General features: G+C 34.4%; 2 long non-coding RNA genes across 4 annotated transcripts in view; both read right to left on the reverse strand.

The window, feature by feature from the left end:
- Nucleotides 1–10,946, reverse strand: part of LOC127880212 (uncharacterized) — a 31,691-nt gene extending 20,745 nt beyond the window's left edge. Inside the window, exon 1 of one of the 3 annotated variants that reach the window (XR_008049464.1) lies at nt 8,762–10,946. This is a non-coding gene — a long non-coding RNA (uncharacterized LOC127880212). Of the gene's footprint in view, nt 1–8,652 lie in introns of all 3 variants that reach the window. The other 2 variants (XR_008049462.1, XR_008049463.1) reach the window with 2 other exon arrangements.
- Nucleotides 10,947–16,565: 5,619 nt separating this feature from the next.
- LOC127880215 (uncharacterized) lies at nt 16,566–17,579 on the reverse strand. The gene is made up of 2 exons (XR_008049467.1): nt 17,497–17,579; nt 16,566–17,061 (listed from the first exon to the last, which is right to left on the reverse strand). It is a non-coding gene; the product is annotated as an uncharacterized LOC127880215 (long non-coding RNA).
- Nucleotides 17,580–23,905: the final 6,326 nt, after the last annotated feature.

Genomic DNA, 23,905 nt, shown 5'->3' on the forward strand with positions numbered 1-23,905 from the left:
GCCATGCTTTCTAAACAAACATGTTTCAACAATAAAACAGCGGAAGTCTACACTGTGTATTAGCAACCTGCTGTGGTGATCCCTTTCTTATCTATTTGAGCGTAAAGTTATCTGATATAGATAAGACATCGGCCGGCTATTAGTCTGACTTAAATTGGTTGTGATCCCTAAATCTTATCCATTTGAGCGTCAAGTTCATTTATATAGATCAGACATCGACCGGCTCCGTTATATATTAGACTGACTTAAATTTTCTGTCGTAAAGTACAGGTTAGATTGTCCAATTAAGAAACGCAAGTAGTCATACATGTGTGATTAGAATGTGTGGAAAGACAACTGCGTCTAAATGAAATACTTAAATGCCATATAGTTCAATTTTTGAGAACAGACGTATGCTACATACATAATATGCCATATGACTGATATTAGGATGCATATAACAGTGATTAATGTAGTTCAAGTTATATGTACGCACACAAGTGTTTAGTTTGATTACACTTTTGCACTCATTTACTTGAGACTTCCTATATGGTTTTCTTTCCCGGCAGATACTATAATTAAGTGTATTAAAGTGCACGGGAAATATGATATGCCCTTTTTAATGATTTATAAATTATATCAGCAAGACTTCAAACTGTCATACGTAAATATACAATACACTACATAAAACATTTGATGTGTTTGATATGCGACTTAAAACTTAAAAAATCAGTAATTTAAATATAACGTTTTATTTCAACCTTAATTTTCACGATCGGGATATGTACCGAGCATCTTTAAAAAAGGGATACTTCTTATTACCATTATCGTAGTTTCATAAAAAAAAAAACACATGTTAAAGAGTCAATTGCTTTAGTAAATTAACAACTATAGTTTTTATGTAATTTCGTATTAAATCTTCAAACTAAAGACAGTCACACTTCAGATAATCAATATACTTTTAATATAAATTGAAACAAAGAAAGAGTCAAATAAATAACCTGTGGCATTTGTTTTCGCAGTCTCGTATTCTTAAGCAATAGAAATTACAGTTATCACCATTACTAAAAGCGGATTTATCGCATTAAGGGTCCAATAAACAGGACAATGTAGTATGACACACCGACATCAATTACCATGTCGGTATGAGATGTCATAAAGTACCCAAGGCACCCTTCCTCCTGCTATGTGACGATATCACCAATCGATTTTTGTAACTTCATTCAACATGCATTTTGTTTAAACGTGGCAGCATTAACATAATATGCATTTAATATAATACAGTACAAATAATACAAAATATATAAAGAAATGAAAAAAAAAATGATGATAATGATGATGATGATAATGATGATGGTGTTGTTGTTGATGATGATGATGATGATGAAGATGATGATGATGACGAACGCAGAAAAGCTCGAACGCACAAACGAACAAATTGACGGACGCATGAACGAACGAACAAAATAACAAACGAGCGCACGAACGACCGACCGACAGGCCGGCCCGCTCGCTCGCTGACTGACTGACTGAGTGACTAACTGACTGACTGACTGACTGACTGACTGACTTACTGACTGACTGACTGACTGACTGACTGACTGACTGACTGACTGACTGACTGACTGACTGACTGACTGACTGACTGACTGACTGACTGACTGACTGAAAGACATTACGAACGAACGAACGAACGAACCAATAAACCAATGAACAAGCCCACGTACGCACAAACGGAATGAATAGATAAATAGATAGATAAATAAATAAATAGATGAATGAATAAAGAAAGAAAGAAAGAAATACATGAACGAATGAATAAACGCATGAATGAACGCATGAATGAATAAATAAATAAATACATAAAAAAAATACATTAATACATAAATTAATACATTAATACATAAATAATTGATTGAATAAAACCCTGTTTTGTTTACAATAATTTGATTATTATTTTTGGTATTTCATACTTAAATATAATTAAACTATAAACAAATCCCTAGTGTTTTCAAAATGATTAATCTATTCACTGTCAGTGTGCAATATATTTAATCTTAAAATGTTCTAAATTCCTTGAATAAAATAAATATTTGCATTCCATATTTCACATATTTATTAAGTTCAAGACCAAGTTCATTGATTAAAATATAAATTTATAACCAATATCTCCATTTGTATTGGTTTAAGACCTTAAAAGGCGTTTTTCTTCATTATTTTCAATAAATAATCGAGAGATCGAGATACCGTGACCTAATACCTTTTCCTTCGTTATCTATAAATAAACATTTTATTTATAGATCTTTTATCCAGGTTATCTACAGGCTAACCCCATACCAAATGGTATGATGGTAATACCATTGCCTGTCCGTACAGGCTAACTCCGTTAACCTAAGGCCTGTTGAACAGACTAACTCGAGTCGTATCGGGTGAATGACATATCCATATCATGATGGGTTTTTTGTTTATTAAAAATGTTTAGATCTTTGTTTTATTGTGTTATTTTTAAAAAGACACCGATTTTTTTTATTTAGATATAAATTAAATTTTGATTGTAACCATAATTTAATACATGCCTGATTTCGTGGTTTCATTAACAGATAGTCTAATATGCATTTAATTACATTTATGTTTAATGCGAACCTGTTACATTTCACTATCAAAAAATGAAATGTTGGTATTACGGTGCTGTTCACGAACATTCGAATTGAATACATTTAGCATATTATGCATTTGCTTATTTATAACAAGATGGTCCTTATATGTTAATTGCAATTTTCACATTTCTCCCCGTATCAATATATGTTGTATAAGAAATGTTGTTGTTGTAATATAAGCCGTACATTTTACACTTGAAGTCGCTTTAAGCTGGCTAAGCCGCGTTGAAATCACCTTTTTGTTGTTTTTACTTTAGTTAAAACAATATTTAAGTTAACAATTTATAATGATTTCCCTTGTTTATGATCCACAGAAAATAAATATATAATTGGAAATCATTTAAGTAATTAAATTGTTTTCTTTTCTTGTGTACAGTACCTAACAATGCCTTAATGTTCATTCATTCTGAGATCCACGCAACATACTGTTATTTATTAATCATCGACAATTATGCTGAGATTAATAAGCACGTGTGACAATTATGTTGCCCAAACTTCTTAATAATATTGTGCATCAAACGGTATAACACGTTTTATAGAACACACACCTGGTGTGGTAAAACTATTTATTGTGTTTGTTTTCTCATTACTCGTTCATATGTTCAAGAAATAAAGATAAAATAATAACCTATTATAAAGTATGTATAGCACCTACAATTTTGAATAATGATCGAACAGTAATGATCATGCATTTGATATAAAATCTGTGTAAACTCTTAAAAATTACGTCCATTCCATATGTACAACACGCTTTGTTTGTCGGACAAAATGGCGGCCAGATAAGCGTTGCTGAGGGGTGTGTGAAAAACCGATATCTGATTGGCTGATCGACAAAATGTGGGCGGAGTTGGCGACTGGTCAATTGTGTCCTATGAGTCAATATAATCGCAAATTTATCTTGCAATTTAAAGAAACATACAACACACATTTTGCATTTACAAATAATGTATCAAATACAAATCTTATACATAAATTAAACCTAAGAATACCGACTAAATAAATGACTCTTACATGTTTATGTCACACATTCTAATTTGTTCAAGATTAACTTTATTTAATTACCGTATTTGCAATTTATTCTAGATTCTATGCTATATTAGCACTTTCTGTAATTTAAAAATGCTTGAAAAACTTACTTTCAAACCTGCTGGGGATATAAAGCATGCCTTTAAATGCATAGAGTTTTCACACGGAAAGAGTTAGAGATACAATTAATATGCTACTTACATGAAAAAGGTGCTTAAACGGTGATTGCGGTGGCGGAAAATGAAAAGTGTCAATTTTTCAAGTTTCGATTAGGAAACTACGTCGGTCATAGAGGTCATGGTGATCGTGTATATAAAGAGCCATGGTAAATATGAATGAATACCCAAATGTAAATTGCTAAATTAAAATAACACCTGTTGATAGGGACATCGATGAATGGCAAACAAGTCAGCTTGCAAAATAAGCTTAAAATAAATTGCTGACCTTTTTGTATTTAAGAGACGTGTTCGCGCTCTGGTACAGTAACAAAATTAAAACAAAAAGTCAGATAAGCAAAGTCTCGTTGTAGTTATGATATTTGGGAGGAAACATTTACCATGCTCTAAAATATCCATTATAGGCATCTTTTGACGATTTACAAACCTGAAAATTATGAAGCGTTGCAATGCAAAACGATTGAATAATTTGGAGAGTTCTGTCGTTGTGTGTTATCTTTTGTGGCAATACGAGGATTGCTTATATAAAGTATAAAATACATCACTCATTGTATGAGCATGGATGGCAAATAGGTTTACGCGTTAGACTTTTACTCCAGGGGTCAGTGGTTCAAGCCGATTTGAGGGTTACTTTTTTCTTGCGTTAATTTTATTCTTGTTTTATACTGGAGCTTTTTAGATCCAATGTTAACATTTATCAATATAAAGCATTTAATGACAAACTTCAATACATGCCAAAATCTGTGAAAAGGTCCCTTCCATGGGTTTATAAACTGGCTAACCCATCCACACACCAAAGTGAAGATAATAAAAGTTGTATTAATATAAATGTATCAATACTGAGAAATTAAAATGATAAAATTCTGCAATACAAGTGCGATCGTTATCTTATCATATATTTCGGCATTGCTCGGTTCCCATTGGACATTACATTGTTATAGTAGTCCGCCCGTCATACGTACCTACGTTGAAAATTAAATGCACTTTGTCCTCTTGAATCGCAAGGTGGATTTTCGCAATTTAATTCGCAGCTTAATGAGCATAGTGTGGAAATGATTGTAAAGGTAGAACTGTTTGCTGCTACCCGTATTCGCAGATAATAAAGAGTTGCATTTTTCTATTATTATATTTTAACATTATCTAATTATAGTACGAAAAGCTTATACAATCCTTCTTTGTACAATCCCTCTTTGTTAGACTGTAACTTCTTGAAGGATTTCGTTAAAAATAAGTGTATGTGATTGTAACTGAAATTATTAATTTAATACATATTTCACTTACATTCAAGACGTTAGTTTAACCAGCTTTCAGATACCACATGTGTAGGCATAGATTCTTTGTATTTGACTTGTATTTGCTACTGGCAATAATAAAAAATCATACATGACTATGTTTTTTAGAATTAACAAGTAAACACGTAGATTAAAGAACTTAAATGTACACACGGTACATACATATATGCTATGATAACAAAACGCACATATTGCCGAGTGACTCATCAATGCATATCACAGTGCCCTTATAGAAGGAAAATTAAATAAAGAGTCAACAAAATTATACAACCAGCTGCAAAACTGTGTTTAATTTTAAGTGAGAAAGTGTTTAATTTTAAGTGTAAGTGAGAAAAAACAAACAAACAGCAACAGCATCAAATAATAAAATCAAAAATTACAGAAAGTGAATATCAGAATATCATGAAATAAAAAGCTATAATAATAATATAAAAACATATATGCTTATTGATGACGGTATATCTCCCGTCACGGAATCAATGTTGTCAAAAGGGTACAGTGCGATTTGAAATTTTAATTTATAAAAAAAGATGGAAACCTGCAATCTCAAGGCCCTGACATTTTGTCTTATGAAAGGAGCATGGTGATTTTTATTGTTTAAATGTGTAATTGAAATCAAATACAAAACTAGATATGGCGCAGCAAAGGCCGACGCGTATCCCCACGCCGCATGTTTGATCAAGGGGCGCCCCAGGGTTGGTAATGGGGCCATGCATAGTTGAAATTGACCGTATTGTCATAAGAGAAGAGAATTTCAGTATCAATTAGAAGTGAATTGGTGTAAAAATGCATAAGTAATAGTAAAAGGCAATTTTGGGTGGGTGGGGCAGCCCAGGGTTGGTAATGGGGCCATGCATAGTTGAGATTGGCCGTATTGTCATAAAAGAAGTTCAGTATCAATTTGAAGTGAATCAGTGTAGAAATGAAGAAATTATAGTAAAAGGCAATTTTGGATGGGTGTGGTCATGTAGGCGGGGCGCCCCAGTGTTGGTAATGGGGCCATGCATGGTTGAGATTGACCGTATTGTCATGAGAGAGGTTCAGTATCAATTTGAAGTGAATAGGTGTAGAAATGAAGAAGTTAATGTAAAATAACCTAAAAAAATAAGTGAAAATCTCTGACCCGGCCCCACCCCAACCCCCATAACATTTGACCCAGGGGTCAGATCAACATTCCATATAGTGCAGGGTCGCACATATGCTCATAGCTACCATGTGTGTAAGTTTCAAGGTTGTAGTGCGAATAGTGTAGGGGGAGATAGTGGCCAGGGCGGACAGACATACAGACAGACAGACAGACTTACAGACAGACAGACAGACAGTCAGACAGACGGACGGCGGAGATAACCACAATATACCAATCAATGAGTTGAGCAGAAGAACGTATGAACGTTATTGTAAACAATAGGCAATAACTCTTTGAAAAAAAAAGAATTTTTTAATAGATTTAACAAAGTTTCATTAATAATTCATAAGTAAATGAAAGTTATGGCAGAATCCAGATCGTAGTTTTGATTTTATTTCTGTAACAATACCAACAAAACGTTTGGTCTTGAAAAAACAGCACCCTCACATAACGTGCATATTCCGGTTGGTCCTTTACGCACACAGCACGTGTAATCAACCTTGCCTTAAATCATTTTGGGGTAGTGCAGGATCCAGATGTTAGTTTTTAATTATTTCTGTAGTAATAAGCAACTACATATATTGTTGAACGCACACAAATGAAATAACGAGCAATTTCCACACATAGCGCTCGATCCAAATACCGAGTTTTATCATCCTGGCTGACGTGCCAGTACTTTTTTAGTTTTTGCAGATTGTGTTACGGAATGGCAAACGCACACAGGGAATAACATTTACAATATTTTTATCCCTACACAAAATGAAACTAGGGACCAACCTGGGAGGGATAGGATATCATCGTTGGGGGAGGGGGGGGGGGGGGGGGAGAAAGTAGTATGTGGTGATAGAGGAATGGTAACTAGATAACACATTGGTATTGTGTTTGAGTTGTATCCCCTTGGCAGGCGGAAATTCAAGGTGTGATACTTGCAGATTGTGTGGTTATGTAAATATAAGGTCGTATTGAATGTAACTATCATTGAATGCGTATTAATAATATGAAATTCGACCATGAAAATATACAATAGGTGCGTGCATTTATATTACAACCGGTCTGTAAGTGAAGTTAATCCTAGCAATTCTCTATGGCCTTTGTACGGGATGGTAACGACCATTCGAATGGCCTTGAGCGATGCACATAAATAGATGAGTGCTCCATACCCAATCGTTTACAATATAAGGGACTTGTAGAAGATGAAGAAGAAGGCTATTTTTATGTGATCTAACACTTATGCCTTTCAACATTCTCGTTTAATTTAAATATTTTTGCATCGTTCAGCAAAATATTTAAAGTAGTTTGAGAATTTTGAATGGTTCATCAATTTTTCAAAAACAATTTGGTGCCGCCTAAATTGATGTCCAAAGTGTGCCAACATTTACAAAGTACATAATACAAAGGACATACTACTTAACTTAAATCGGATTTTCTAGGAACAATATATAGGAACAAGATCATTGGAAGTATTCACACCGCACTGATCAGCCTTGCTCCGAGAAGACTGAGCTTGATGCATGTGCGTAAAACGTCGTTCGAGATAAGCCCGTGCAGTGCACACAGGCAAATCAGAAAAATGCTTTCCGCATTACCTGGATTGTTGTTTAGAAGAAACTTCCGTTACAAGAAAAAACCCAAAACAGCGTGTCGTGCTTGTTAAGCATGTTGTCTGTGCCAATCTGGGATTACACTTTACGTATATGCATTAATACGCTTAATGCATATACGTAAAGTGTAATCCAGATTGGCACAGACCACATGCTTAACAACGCTTAATGCATATACGTAAAGTGTAATCCAGATTGGCACAGACCACATGCTTAACAACGCTTAATGCATATACGTAAAGTGTAATCCCAGATTGGCACAGACCACATGCTTAACCACGTTTAATGCATATAGGTAAAGTGTAATCCCAGATTGGCACAGACAACATGCTTAACAACGCTTAATGCATATACGGAAAGTGTAATCCCAGATTGACACAGACCACATGCTTAACAACGCTTAATGCATATACGTAAAGTGTAATCCCAGATTGGCGCAGACCACATGCTTAACAACGCTTAATGCATATACGTAAAGTGCAATCCCAGATTGGCACAGACCACATGCTTAACAACGCTTAATGCATATAGGTAAAGTGTTATCCCAGATTGCGCAACATTTTTGCACATGTGTGATGACTATAGTCAAACTGGCTCACCTTTTACCCATTTATGCATAGCGTCTAGAAAAAAATGCCTTGGCAAACAGCGTAGACCCAGATAAGACGCCGCATGATGCGGCGTCTCATCAGGTTCTGCGCTGTTTGTTTAAAGGAATTTCGGTAAGAAATATTCTAAATACAGAAACACATATACTAGACATCCCTATTTTTGGAAATAAATTGATCCAATTACAAGGATGGGAGAGTCCACTAGGCATACATGGGTTAACCTCGCTTTCATCGTTTCAGTGTACCATATCTGCTACAAGAGTGTTCGACCTAAGGCTGTACTTAAGCGTCACCTGCTCACGCATACACACGAACGTCAGTACGTCTGCGAGGTGTGCAACAGGAGCTTCCAGAGAAAGGATCACCTGAAACGACACTGCGTCACCCATATAACGTCTAATCTAGACAATCTTATGTGAATGCGTGGCAGAAGACAGTGACTACAAATGTGAGCCGCGTTTTGCGAAAACACGGCCTAATGCATGTGCGCACAGACTAATCATGGTAGACACTTTCTGCTTGTGTGGGATTTTAAGTGTAAAGGAAGTCTGTTGACGAAAGTCCAGTTTAGGCAAAAACTGTTGTCCATGATAAGCATTTGCGGACTGCAAGGCTAATACGGAACGACACTTTACGCACATGCATTAAGCCCAGTTTTTCCAGAACGAGGCGCCTATGTTTAATGTTGTGAGTTAAAAATACTGTTGTTTTCAGACTGGATTAAGTTTTTTTCCGAAAAAATGATTAGCCAACCACAAAACATACACAATACAATCGTCATAAAATCGTCAGAGCAAGGAAAACGTTGTGAGACAGATGTGTTCTTGACTGGGGTAAAATGCACGCAGAGGCCCATATAGGCGCGTACACGCGTTGGTAACGCAAAGCACGCATCTTAATTTATTGATTCATTCACTGCTTCAAATGCCAAAATTGTAGCAGACGAATGTGGATATTCTGACAGTTATACACGTGTATTATTACCAAATAGTAAAGTATAATTTGTTAGCAACAAGACACATGTTGTATTAGACCCATTTCGGCAATTATATATACGAAAGGTGCATCTTCAAGTGTCTGTCAAAATGACGCGTGTGTAATTGTCCCCTACCGGAGGACTTATGGTTTGCGCTACGTGTGTCAGTCCGTCTGTCACACTTTTCCGGATCCTGCGATAACTTCAAAAGTTCTTCATATTTTTTCATAAAACTTGAAACATGGACAGATGGCAATATGGAAATTATGCACGTCAATTCATTTTGTTCCTACGTCAAAAATTGTGGTTGCTATGGCAACAAATGTAAACATAATATTGTTTACTGACAATGGTGGAGTGTCCGGTAGGGGACCATATTGCTTGGCAATCTCTTGTTATTTCTTGGATTTTCTGAGAATTTCATAGTGTGCCATTGTATTAAATTTAACCTTATTGAATGTATATATTTCATTCGGTTCTGTCTGTTTTCCAATGTAATAAATTGATTGTATAATACATTTTTTATTTCAGTGTGCTCATTTTGCGGTAAGGATGTCCCGAATCGCTACAAGTTGGAGACCCACATCCGGGTTCACACGGGGGAGCAGCCGTTTGAATGCAGGGTGTGCTACAAATGGTTCAGTCAGAAGAGTCACCTGAAGTCACATATGATTTGTCATTACAGAGTTGAGGGACTTGGGACAAAGCCATAAATAAGAGCATTTTGGAAGTAACCGAATGCGAATGATGGGACTATTTGATACAATAAGTGTGATTTACCCACTTATGCTTCGCGTATAGAAAAAAGCCCTTGTCAACAGCGTAGACCCAGATGAGACGCCGCATGATGCGGCGTCTCATCAGGGTCTGCGCTGTTTGCTTAAAGGATCTTCTGTAAGAAATATTCTAAACATAGAAATAAATATACTAGACATCCCTAATTTTGGAAATAAATTGATCCAATTTAGAAGGATGGGAGAGTCCATTAGTTGTACTAATAGTAGTATGTTATGTTATATCAGAACCTTGCCTGCTTTGACCAGCTATATATATGCGCACAGAATATTTACACATGTTTCGCAAAATTTGATTGGCTGACTAACTCGGGATCTCGAGATAGCGAAAATTCTCTCCTCTTTTGTTTAATGCACTCTGCCTTTATTTACTGCACCGCTCTTTTTTAATTGCACACCGCTTTTATTTAGTTTTGCACTCCTCTTTTTTCTATCTCTTGGCCACGACATAGCTAACCCGTGGCCACGAGATAGATAAAAGAGGAGAGCAATTTAAAAAAAGAGAAGCGAATGTCACCTCTATGCCACCGTGCAAATGCCTTCATTTTCCTCATAAATATCCTTAATTTTAAATTAAATTCAAAGTTTTAACTTTTAATAAGCTATAGGCGAACTATACTTTCAGCTGCGTTATCCAAGGAACATTAATTGAGACGCGTTCTGAGAATACGGGGCATAATGCTTGTGCGTTTAGTGTCGTCCCAGATTAGCCTGTGCAGTCCGCTCAGGCTAATCAGGGACGACACTTACCGCTTTTTCGACATGTTTCGTTAAAATGAAGTCTCTTCTTATGGCTTAATAGTGATTGGACTATAATTTCAATGACAAATCTACAGGATAGTATGTTTTGGGAATCAGATATGCTCTTGTGTCATTTTGTATTTGAAATTATTCCAATTATTCAACTAAAATATAATACAGAGAGTAACGCATATAAGTTTCAAGTCTATTTATTTGACTAAAACAATAGTTTCAGTTTCAATTTATTGGCAAGATCAGCAAATATGTCTTTGGCAAACATTGAAACAGTAGTATTCCACCCGGCTATCTGACAGAAAATAAAGAAACGTGATAACAACATACTCGTTTACTTACAATGAATCACCCATTATGTTTAATATATGTGTCGTGTTCTGAGAAAACTGGGCTTAATGCATGTGCGTAAAGTGTCGTCCCAGATTAGCCTGTGCAGTCCGCACAGGTGAATCTGAGACGACACTTTCCGCTTTAATGGTATTTTTAGTTTCAAGGAAGTTCCTCCTTACCGAAAATCAAGTTCAGGCGGAATGTGTTCCACCCTGATTAGCCTGTGCGGACTGAATAGGCTAATCTGGGATGACACTGTACGCACATGCATTATGCACAGTTTTCTCAGAACACGACTCATATTGTTGCGAATATACACACAAAGAAGCGTTATAGTGAAAAGAGATTTCAATTTTCGAAGTTAATTGAATAACAAACTGAGTAATTTAACCGAAGAGAATTAGAAACGAGATGGCTTATAAAATACGTTTGTACAAAGAGTCGCATATTTTTAACCCATTTATGCCTAGCATCTAGAAAAAAGGCCTTGGCAAACAGCGTAGACCCAGATGAGATGCCGCATATTGCGGCGTCTCATTAGGGTCTGCGGTGTTTGTTTAAAGGAATTTCTGTGAGAAATATTCTATATATAGAAATAAGTATACTAGACATCCCTAATTTTGGAAATAAATTGATCCAATTTAGAAGGATGGGAGAGTCCACTAGGCATAAATGGGTTAACGACAAGGGGAGCTCGAAAATGGGTAATCTTAATTTATATCAATTAGTAGAAAAAACAGATGATTAGTTAGTCACAACGTAAGTTCAAAACACAAGCGTATATACAAAGTCTTACCCATATCTTTGTCAAGGCCATTCATTTCCCCAAAGAATATTGTATACCACACGGATATTTCGAACGACTACAGCAATATACCGCACCCCAAGTACAACGACGATAGGTAATTCCTGCTTCGCATTGGTCGGGGTTACAATACCATGTACAGTGACACTCACCTAAAAGCAACAACATAATTGTAGTGTGTGACCCGCAATAACATTGTGTCAATCAAAGTATAAAACTATATCAATGCCGTGTAAGCTCCGCCTACACGATATTTCTATATTTTCGTACATTGATTGACATTGCAATTGATTGGGGGAAATGAACGGCCAGACAGACAGGCGGAATATTAAAACATGTTACTGTATTTAATTACATATTATTCATAAGAATGGAATGTAATATCTTATACTTAACATATATGGATATTCTCCATAAATATCAAGTACGTACATGTATCATTGTGTGCACGTTTTTTTTATAGCATTCTTAATGTTAATAGAGGTCATTATAACGATTCAATGTCCGAAATGGAAATATCGTGAATGAACCTTTTACAGTTTTAATTTTACTTATATTTTTTACTATAAATAACGACGTGAGCGGGTCGTACCCCGGCGAAATGTTGTTCATGATTTCATGAACACTTCAAGCCAATCAAGAACTGTTCATGAACGGTTCTGAAAAAGTTCCTGAGCTTGGTTCATGAACTCTTGGACATGAACTGTTCTTAAGACACGTTCATGAACTGTTTATGAATTATTGTTGAACATTTCAAAGTTCATGAACAGTTCTTCATCTAACCATAAATACTTAGTGATGAACATTTCATGCACAAGTATTTCTAATGACTTTTCTGCGACAGACTTTAAGGATCCATCATGAATAATTCATGAATTCCTTTGTGCTTGATGTTTCATACATATTTTTGAAAGTAATATTGAAATGTCTAGCATACTAATCTTGTAAGTTCTTTATTTTCATACTGATTAATGTTAGTAAAATTTAAGATTATTATTAATTTACTTAAAATACTTGATCTTTACATTCTTTATATGGAATGAGTGATGTATTGGACGTCATCATTGATGACGTTCAATCGAACGAATGATAAAGGGGGCTAAGTTTCGTTAAGTTGGAGCAAATCACTGCGATTTGAGAGTCTTGAAAACTGGCCGAACACGTTTGCTGAAATTTGACATGTATATGGACCAGAATGCGATCTACCTGTTGGCGTAGGCGTTATACCTGGGAAAAATCTAGTTTTTGATTAAATCACGAAAAAGTTTCGCAAGTTTTACATAACCGGAATTACAAAATGCGGTATGTAAATATACCGATACCCCTACCGAAATCTCCGAAATCAAACTTTGATAAAAACAATGTTTCATTAGTTATTTCAGTGTATTTCGCAACAATCTATATTAAAATACGCAGTTTTTCGATAAATAATCAATATTAATGGGGATTTCGTGGGATCTCGGGGATTCATGGGGATTTTGGTAATTGCGGGAATGTCGGTATTTTTTCACACACGTCAAAATGGCCGACTTCGACAGAAAGAACGCTTAAAAGTATTTACAAAATAACATCATCACAAACGATGTAAAGTGAACGCTACTTATCCGTTTTGTAGATAAGTATACGATCAATTGGAAAACACTAAAATTTGACATAAAAAAACGCCAGTGGATATGGAAATCTTCATCGTTGGAAATAGCAGACGGCGTCGACCAATGGCTGTCAATACAAGTTCGAAAAGAACGCGAGAAAGTATTAATAAAATAACATAGATGATGTAAAGTGAACGCTAATTCGCTGTTTAGTAGATAAGTATACGATCTATTGAAAAACCATAACATTTGACACAAAAACACCCGTGGATATGGAAATCTTCAGCGTAACGAAATAGCAGACATCGCACGGCGTCTCATCTGGGTCTACGCTGTTTGCCAAGGCCGATAATATAATGAATGGAAATGCACAAACTCAGTAACTGGCAAGCACATATGCATTAGTAGGTTGTTTCGTGATTATTCAGAAACGACTACATAATTCTTTTGGTTCAGCCAGTGCAACTTAACAGAAATAAGTATAAAAAGTTTCTACATCTGACAACAATGTGCCAACTTAATACAAGGTAAGTTGTTTACATTATTTAAAATATTGCAAGCTTACAGTACTCAACAATAAACAGCTGGTACAATGTAATATCATCGTTTTAATTTTAATAAGCCCTTGGTTAATTACCCTTTTTAATGTTATGGATCAATGCATCTCTAACACCTTCAATTGACATGTTCATGAAAAATATACACCCTCAGTGCATGTTATCCCATACACCATCAATCACTTACGAAGGCTCGATTGGTCATTCTCGGCTCGGGTACTACTTACCGGTACATGTACCCCGGGTACTCTTAACTTTACTTACATGTTCCCTGGGTACGGTAAATAAACTTAAACATGCCCGCAAATATTAGATTGTATCCGAGTTGTATATCCGCCAAAAATCCGATGTCGTTAAACATGCTACCGATAACGTAAAACAATATTGTTAACCTTAAACAACCTTCTCTTTTAAAAAATCTGCATCAACATGCTTTTTAGTTTGAGTGTTGATAGGACGCCGTAGGAATAAGCAAGTAATCAAGAATACGTCTCTGTTTCTGCTTTTATTTCCTTCATGTATAATGACGATAAGGATTGACGACTAACATTGACGACAATGATCACAAGCATTTACGACTAACACTGACGACAAGCATTGTTAAATTAACGATTTAATTTGAATAATAAGATTATAGTACAACAGATATGCTTTTCAAAGAATAATATAATAGCATACACTCATTAGAATAAGAGGTTTCATAAATAACATATGAAACATTTTCAATCAATATCGAAATATCTTATTCAATATTTATTACACAGCATGAATTAATTGTTAAAACATAATATAAATACCGAATATGGTGTTCCCCATTTAACGGACCTTGCAAACCAAAAAATGTTTCTTTAAAAAAAATCTATGACGGTAAAAAGTGAGCGTGCGATGTCGCGGAAAATATTATACTTGACGACGTCATACAATGACGCGACTTTAAACAATTTAAGATTTAAAATTAAATCACATCATTGATTTTAACAATGAGTTTTGATAATATAAATGCCATTGAACAGAAAATTGACATAAATGTAAACATAATTAATTTTTACAAAATACCCGACAACAACCGATTTAGTGTTAAAATTCCCGGGTACGTTTTAGTATATTTACCGTACCCAGGGTACGAGCCTTACTAACTGTATTATTATTATATCTCACCGACTACAAGGTACCTTTACCTTGTTGTGTTTATCAACCTGGAATTTATGTAAAGTCCGGCTTTCTTTACTTTTTTTTTTCATTCATTTGATTACGCAATTGTTGACGTACCTCGTGGAAAATTATTTGAATCTTTGGATTTTAATGGCGACAAGCTGGAAGTGTCAATTTATTTTAAAAACGAATCTAAGATTTTAAGTATTGTGTGTTTTTCATGCATTTTTTTGTACTCTAATTTGTTTTCGTAACCAAATTAGTTTTTTTTCCTGCCCATATTATGTTCGTACCCATTATTTCTTCGTACACAAATTTGTTCGTACCCAAATTTTTTCGTACCCATATGTCGTACTCAAATTTTTTTCGTACACAAATTTGTTCGTACCTAATTTTTAATTCGTACCCATTTTATTCGTACCCAAATAGTTTTTCGTACCTTTATTTTGTTCGTACCCTTTTTTTTTCGTACTCAAATTTGTTTTCGTACCAAAATTATTTTTTTTTCGTACCCACTGCCCACATATTTTTTCGTACCCAAATTTTTGTCGAAATAATCGGCTTTCAATTTGATTTGATCTCCCCACTCATTCCATCCCGCGAAACCCTTAAGGTGTCGCAACTCTAGTACATGATAACCATGTAAATTTCATCTAATTGTAAGCTTCTTTTTTTTTACTTCAGGCAACCAACAATATTTGCACAAGTTCAGCCAGACATCAATCTTGCTAAAAATTATCTATTTTAGTTAATCAACCAACACAATTCAAAACGTATCAGTTCTTAATTACTTTAATTTGAATAGTTTTGCCTTTTTTTAAGAACTAATGAAGAACTTTTCATGAATCCTAAGAATTCAAAAAGGGTTCATGAACTATTCTTGACTTGGTTTATCGAAAAATTCGGAAAAAATAATTAAAACTATACATTAGCCTGAATTACTAAAAAGGGTCACCAGTAAAAATAAAAAGTTCCTGCCTCACAATCGAAGGTACCCACATTTGCCAGAAACACCATACTAAATTTGCAACTTTTTACATGTGGGCATATTGAGGAGTTCAAATGTTCAAAAATTGATAAAAATTAGTATGACTTTAACATGTAACAGGGGAAATAAAGCAATTCAAAATTAAGACATATGGCATATTTAATCATTCAATCATACCAGTTATAAGGAAAATAGCTTCATTAATGAATAGTGATTAATAACATTAAACTTATTATTATATACACAATATAAACATGATTTTCATGGTCGATTTTTGCAGAACTCCGCCTGGGCTGACAGTCTGAGTTCTTCATTATCAAAATGTTTTTGACATGATTTTTATCAAAACGTTTCTGTAGAGTAAGGTTTATGTTCCTTTTCACGCGAATTTCTATATTATTATATCCATCACCCTCTAAAATCTCAACAGGCTTGCCCTCTTCAATAAGCTCCTTGAGTTCCTTCTCACCACTGACACTCCAGTAAACTTGTGGACACATTCATGTTCACGTGCAACCTGGCCGGTCTGGTTTCTTTGCCGCCACTGGCCCGTTTCACAGATATGTTTCACAGATACGATGAGACATGACCTACTCCACTATCTGCCCTCCATACTTTTGCTTGGACATCAAGAATGTGTGTGCTGAAATAAATTATTTGACTTTATAATAAAACTAGAACCATTGCTGAAGGAGAACTAAATATCACCCCCGACAACTAACTTGGACAGTAAAACAAGGACAACTGAACAGGGGAATTAAATCCATATAAAATGCAGCTATTATATATATATATATATATATATATATATATATATATATATATATATATATATATATATATATATATATATATTATATTATATATATATATTATATATATGTAGTAATGTGTGTGCACTATTTATGCATGAAGTTTGGAGTTGATATCTTAACAAGTTTAAAAGTTAAAAATAAACTGACAGACAGACGGTCAGACAGACATACATTCCTTAATTGTTTGAATAAAATTAAATGTAAAGTTTTGCTTCAGTGACAATCTATTGCTTCAAATGAAGTGTTTGTTACAATTAACTTACATTTTAGACTGCCGAAACCCAGTTTATGCCATGAAGTATCCTGAGCTACTGACATGCCTTTACGACGGTTTTACACAGTTACTACCCCCGATAATTCATTCCTCGCCTTGCCTTTTTTTCTGGAAAGAAATGACATCTACAGTTTACTATAATTGACATCTTCTTCATGTTTAATATTTAACAAAACAATTGTAGTCGAAACCGAGTTCAAATAAACAAGCACTTGTATAAGAGTACCAACGGACGTGTTTAATAGTAAGTGTGATATAATCCATAGTGTGTAAGTGTCATTCATTGCTTTTATTAATTCAGGCATTCGTGACAATGCATGTCATTACTAGTATTTTATATGATGAACACTTTCAAACTGGATTAATAAATAAGGGAAAACACCATTCTTCATCCAAATTTAATACCAAATACATGTATTATTCCTAATGGATACGAAACTGACCATTTATGCTACATTTAATTTATTAATTGAATAATGGGATATACATTAAAAATCGCATAAATCGGTGAAAAACCTACATTTCCATCTGACTTGTCAATCAGCGTCCGAATTCGACAATCCGGCGACCGCGACAGTATTTTAACTAATAGTTTTCTTTGTAATTATCAGCACTTCCGTCCAATAGTTGACTTTTATCATTACCTCCAGTTACATAAATATGATCAACAATTACAATAATATCAATCTTTCTCTTAAACACAGTCTTTCAAAACCGTAACTTCTCCAACAAAGTTCAATTACTGAATTAGCCTTCAAACTATGATCACTGGATACGTTCTTCTCTAGACATTGTTTCTCTGCGTTTATATAAACTCACGAAGTGTAGTCGTGGTCTAAATTACTGTTTATTCCACTTTAACTTACTGGAAACGCCCGCGTAGTTCACGGATCGACATTTTGACAAGTCGCGAAAATAGATGACAGGAAATGCCGGTCTTCACCGGAAGTGTCGTTACGGCGTTATTTTAAACGTGTTCAGTGATTCGTTCTTGTCAACAAATATTGTGGTCTGCAGAGTTTACTATACGCTGTTCTACTGGGGAAAAAGTGACAAACAAACAGGTAAACACTTTAAGAATATTATGTTAAGTATAGGATGAAACATGTTGTAACTCGCAAATTTGGTTTCCGGTCTTTTCTCCCCCTGGACGTTTCTCCCCTGGTCTTTTCTCCTCCCAAACCCTAGACTGTTCTCCTCCCAACATTTTTTTAATTATCTCTATATTTAGGTAGGAGAAAATGAGGTATGTGATTGAAGAACCGTTAATGAAGGAGCAATTTAGTTATACCAATACATGTTGGTGTTGTTATTGCGTTATCAGTGAGTAGTGTTATTTTTAATTAAATTTTGTTGTAAGTCTATAAGGCTATGAAAGAAATAGTAATAAAGCGACATTATTATATCAAGTTTCTGTTTTAGTTTATAAGTTAATCTATTCAAATAAAAATTGATTGTTAATCATTCTTCAATATTTATGAAATGATCATTGAGACTGATTGAAATGTTTGATGTCCAGTGATCAAATACACACTTTGATTAAATTATCACATTCATGATCGATCTGTAACATTGTTGGGTGATAACGAAATAATATTCTTCATTTAAAATATTATTTCATACAAAAAATATTATTTGATACAAAAAATGTCTTGGCACAGATATAACTTCTGAAATGATATTATTGTAACCATTTTAACACATTAATATTTTTTTATTCATTTTAATTAATATTTATTACAAAAAAATACATTCAAATTTTCATTATTTTTTGTACAAAACTAAAATTGTTTTTGCTGTATACCATAATATTATGAGTAAAAATTGATGATTTGAAATAAAATAAAATAAATTAATTTGTTATTGTGTTGTGTTTCTGTTTAAAATATATTTAAACTTTCATTAAATGTTTTACAAAACTAACAATTGTTCTTGATATATACCATGATATTATGAATAAAAATTGATGATTTGAAATAAAATATTGCAATGATGAGTCATATATTTTCGTAGTAATACATATTTATCATTATGTTTGGAAGTTTTGCTTGTGCTCTTTGGAATTTAAATTTAGATAAACAATCCGCGCGATAAGTTGGTAGTTAAGTAATTCTTAAACTGATGTGATTAGAATAATTTAAAAGGTGTCTATATCATTTACTTAGCTATAAATAAAATGGAATTATTTTTACGGAGTTCGTACCCTGTGGACTTCGTACCATAAGTCTGTGATGTAACAGTTTACTGGAAATTATGTATTTATTTGTGGTACACAGTGCAACAGTCTCCAAAAGATATATCATTATGTTCAATAATGAAACAAGCTTTAAAGTGGTACAAAGTCTTCATTATCTAATAAAATAACTGCCATGCCAAATAAAATAGATATTTAACTGAAATAATTCGCTTCCAGAACAAATCTGGTTAGTTTTCTTTAAAAAAGAAAGAAATCAAATACTAAATATAAATACTAATCTGCTATGTTAATCATAACATATGCAATGCAGTTGCTTATAAATTAAGTTTTTTATGTAACTTATTGTAATGAACAGACCGATTTCAGGGTGAGGAATGTCCCCCATATGGCAAAATTCAACTTGAGTGGGCATCCACAACCAAATGCTGGAAAAAGCTTCAAACAGACTGCAGTGTATTCTGTCTTCAAGGTACTGGGCTTGCACTAAGTAACTGTACGTTAAATTAGTATTTGTTCGTTATTATGTAAAATAATCACTTATGGGAAGTATCTTAGTTTTGGGGCCAATATAATATGTTATGATGTACATATGAATTTTAAATATTACTTTTGTCTTGTTTAATTTACCCCAGATAGATGTCCTACAGAACAATATCAGACCAATCACCATGCAGGAGCCTAACAAAACCAGACATTTCAGTCCATTTCCTGTTGTCAGATCCCAATGTATATTGATTATAGGTTCACTTTTATAATAGTTTGAATGTAAATAACTCTTTACTATAGACCTTTTTATGATTTTTATTCCCTAGAGCACATGTGAACAGTTTACCTCATACCACAAAGGACCCGGAGGCAGTGCATGGTGTTCAATATTCTCAAATATGCGCCAGAAAGGAAAATGGCAGTGTGTCTTCAGGAAAATGGCAGTGTGTTGAAGACATTGACAAACAATTTGAAAACTAGCCTTTGTGCTAAGCCTGGCAGTCTGTGGCTGATGACATTGTTTGTAGTCTCTCATGTTTGCTTACACTTATAATAATCTTTGTAAGACCTCAGTTCATGAACTCGTGAAGAATTATAGTTCATGAACTATTCACTGACAGTTCGTGAACAGAAAATGAGCCATTGAAAAATAGAAGGAAAGTGTTCATGAACTGTTCATGAACAGCAAAACCCTAAAGAACTTTTCAAGAACTGTGTTGTTCATGAACTGTTCAAGAACACTTCATACCATTGGTGTTCATGAATAGTTCATGAACACTTCATGCCATAAGGGTTCAAGAATAGTTCATGAACATTTCATGTCATTATGGTTCAAGAATAGTTCATGAACACTTCATGCCATTAGGTTTGAAGAATATTTAATGAACACTTCATGCCAATAGTGTTCATGAACAGTTCATGAACTAAAATTTCAAGAACATTTCATTGACGTGGCTCATTTTCTGTTCACGAATTATTCGTGAACTGCAGAACAACATTTCGCAGGGGAAACTCCGTTGATCTGTGCCGATATAATAGATTTGGCCGAGTGTTCTAGCTCTGCAGGGGTCGTATTCCAGAAACATCTTAAGTGTGGTGGAGACCGGTTCGACTTGGCCGTTCGGACCCCAAATGCGGTGACTTCTGGGAAATGGTCTTCAGTTCCGGTTCTGCTATTCCTAGACGATTGTGTTGTATTACGTTCTCCTTGGAAATCCAAGATATCCTGGGTGATCCTCACTTCAAGTGATTCAAGCCAGCGACAAAGCGTAAGTACAGCTAATTATCTATTGTCTAATTTACAATAAATGGCGCTGCGAGCAAAAACTCTATACGTATTTTGAATTTCTAATTGGCCATTATTAACAAAGTAAATTGTCAGCCATCTTGAATTTTATTTAACAACATTCCTGTTTGTCTGTTATTTTAAACATTTGTTAAGTAACTTTAGGTCATATAGTCCCTATTTACCCTAATTTTAAACTAGTATTACGCCTTTTTCCGGAACTCAGGCTAATTACTATATTTTTAAGTGTGTTTGAAACTTTCAGATTTCGTCGAGACGGTGTGAAGAGCGGTCGATTGCAGTGACCGGTTGAATAACACACCCAATGGTGGTTCGGCCGTGAGATGCAATGAGTTTGTCGAGTAATGTAAATTTGGTAGGCTGTGTAGGTAGAATCAGAAGTCTCAATTTGGGGCCAATTCTGGTTGTTCGTAGGGAAGGTGTTAGTGTCTGTATCGGGTTAAGTTCCGAAAACCAGGCGTGGAGGAGTTCTCGTCTTTGCCTAAAGGAAATGGCAAGGCGGAGGTGATTGTGTGGAGAATGCCATTTTCATCTGATTAACAGGTGAAGGCAGAGCTCAGTTTGATGGTTCACTCTAACCTAGTAAAGCTTAGAGGAGCAAGATAGTTTCCGGTTTGGGAGTAGTATACTCCTATAAATATGAGGTCGATTTACATCGACCTCATATCGTTTAACGTTATTTTGCAATAGCATCGTTCCGACATGAATTCATGTCGGAAGCTTTAACGGCATCAAATTCATATAACAGCACAGAATAATCATGCAATAAATTATTAAACATAAAATATAAACATTATTTTACTAATTGCATTAGAAAAATGTTTATACAAACTTACAAGTAATGATAGTCCAGACCTTAAAACACTACCACTATTCAAATTCCATATTGTTGCCATATAGCACTGTGTAAATTGAAAGTTGCATATTGTTACCTCATTGGTCGGTTATAAATACATTGTTTCTCTTTATATAGTATTCGATTTAGACGAAAATAATAATTTACGTGGAATGTCATATTAGTTTTCCATTAAAACTTTGATCTTGCTGTGTGTGTTTATGGACGTTATTAATTATGTTATACTTATTTTTGTATTTCATTAAGAATTAGAACGTGTAGCCCTTTTTGTTAACTGTTTTTAGCAAACGATTCGCGGCTTAATAAGACACGGAAAATAGTTAAAGCGACACTTTTATTTAAAGGTTTAATGTGAACAATATTAAATGAAACCTTTTTTGGTATTAATATATTTTATTGACATGTTAAATTCGATACTTGAAAAGGTGTTTAGTCTTTAAAAAGATGTCGCTGATATTGTTAATTTAAATAACTGTTAATATGCTTAATGTTGTGTAAGAAATTGAATAGTTTCACTGAGTTTTATTCCCGCCTAAAATCCGATATCGTAAAACGCGCAACGGTTAAGAATAAGGTCTAAATAAGTTTAAGTATTCAGATCTGAATATCAGCAGCTGTGCCAGCTGGGAGCCCCGTTTTGGCTTTAACAACCGCAAGCGAAACAACATACTTTTTTAAGTCTTGCACTTAGACTCCATGATCACAAGTATAGGTCCCTGCTGTGGCGTATGGCACCATAGTGTTATTTAGTATTGGTCGGCACAGTATCTGATCATAACGAGACAATTGGTTTGTGCTGAACACAGGGGCAATAAAACCACAGATCTATCAATAAACAAGATTATTGAGATATCTTTTATTGAACACCGCGATAAAAATGCTCAAACCACGGACTCTAGATTACACGGATAAGAAACATGGCAACATTCTCAGAATCATCACTGCTATATGTGTAATCACCTAACAATTCGTCTAAAAATAATTTATATATTTGAGTTAAAGACGATGCACTGTTGTATAAGTCTGAATAAACTATCTGTCTGCCTGTCTAAATCTAAGCCGTCATCGTCCCAGTGAAAAAAAAATCTGATTTTGATTAGTTGAACATGATGCCCTAATGTCAAAATACGAAATGACCCGCGTAACACCGACCGTGATTTTCAAGAATCTTTAATAAATTGATAATTTAAGGTAAATAACATTTCATATAATTATACATAATTCCCTCGTTGATAATTAACAGCAAACGATGAATGTTTTTAACACCCATTTTATTTCAAGTATGCATGCAAAGCCGAATAAAATCGAGAGGGTCCGCTATATACGCTGTTTCATCATAAATTTAACACCCTTTCTGTGTTATAAACAAGAGCTGAAATAGTTAATTTATTAAGATTTATTTATAATAAGCTTTATTGATATGTTTCGTGAACAAAATACTACAATATATCATAAAAAATATAATAATCATGGCAAAGGAAATTCAATGGCCGGTTTCTAAACAAAAGCATAATCGCCAAGACCGTAGCATCAGTTCAGTGCGTTAGGAACGC

Source organism: Dreissena polymorpha, chromosome 4 (genome assembly GCF_020536995.1).
Source record: "Dreissena polymorpha isolate Duluth1 chromosome 4, UMN_Dpol_1.0, whole genome shotgun sequence".
Classification (NCBI taxonomy): Eukaryota; Metazoa; Mollusca; class Bivalvia; order Myida; family Dreissenidae; genus Dreissena; species Dreissena polymorpha.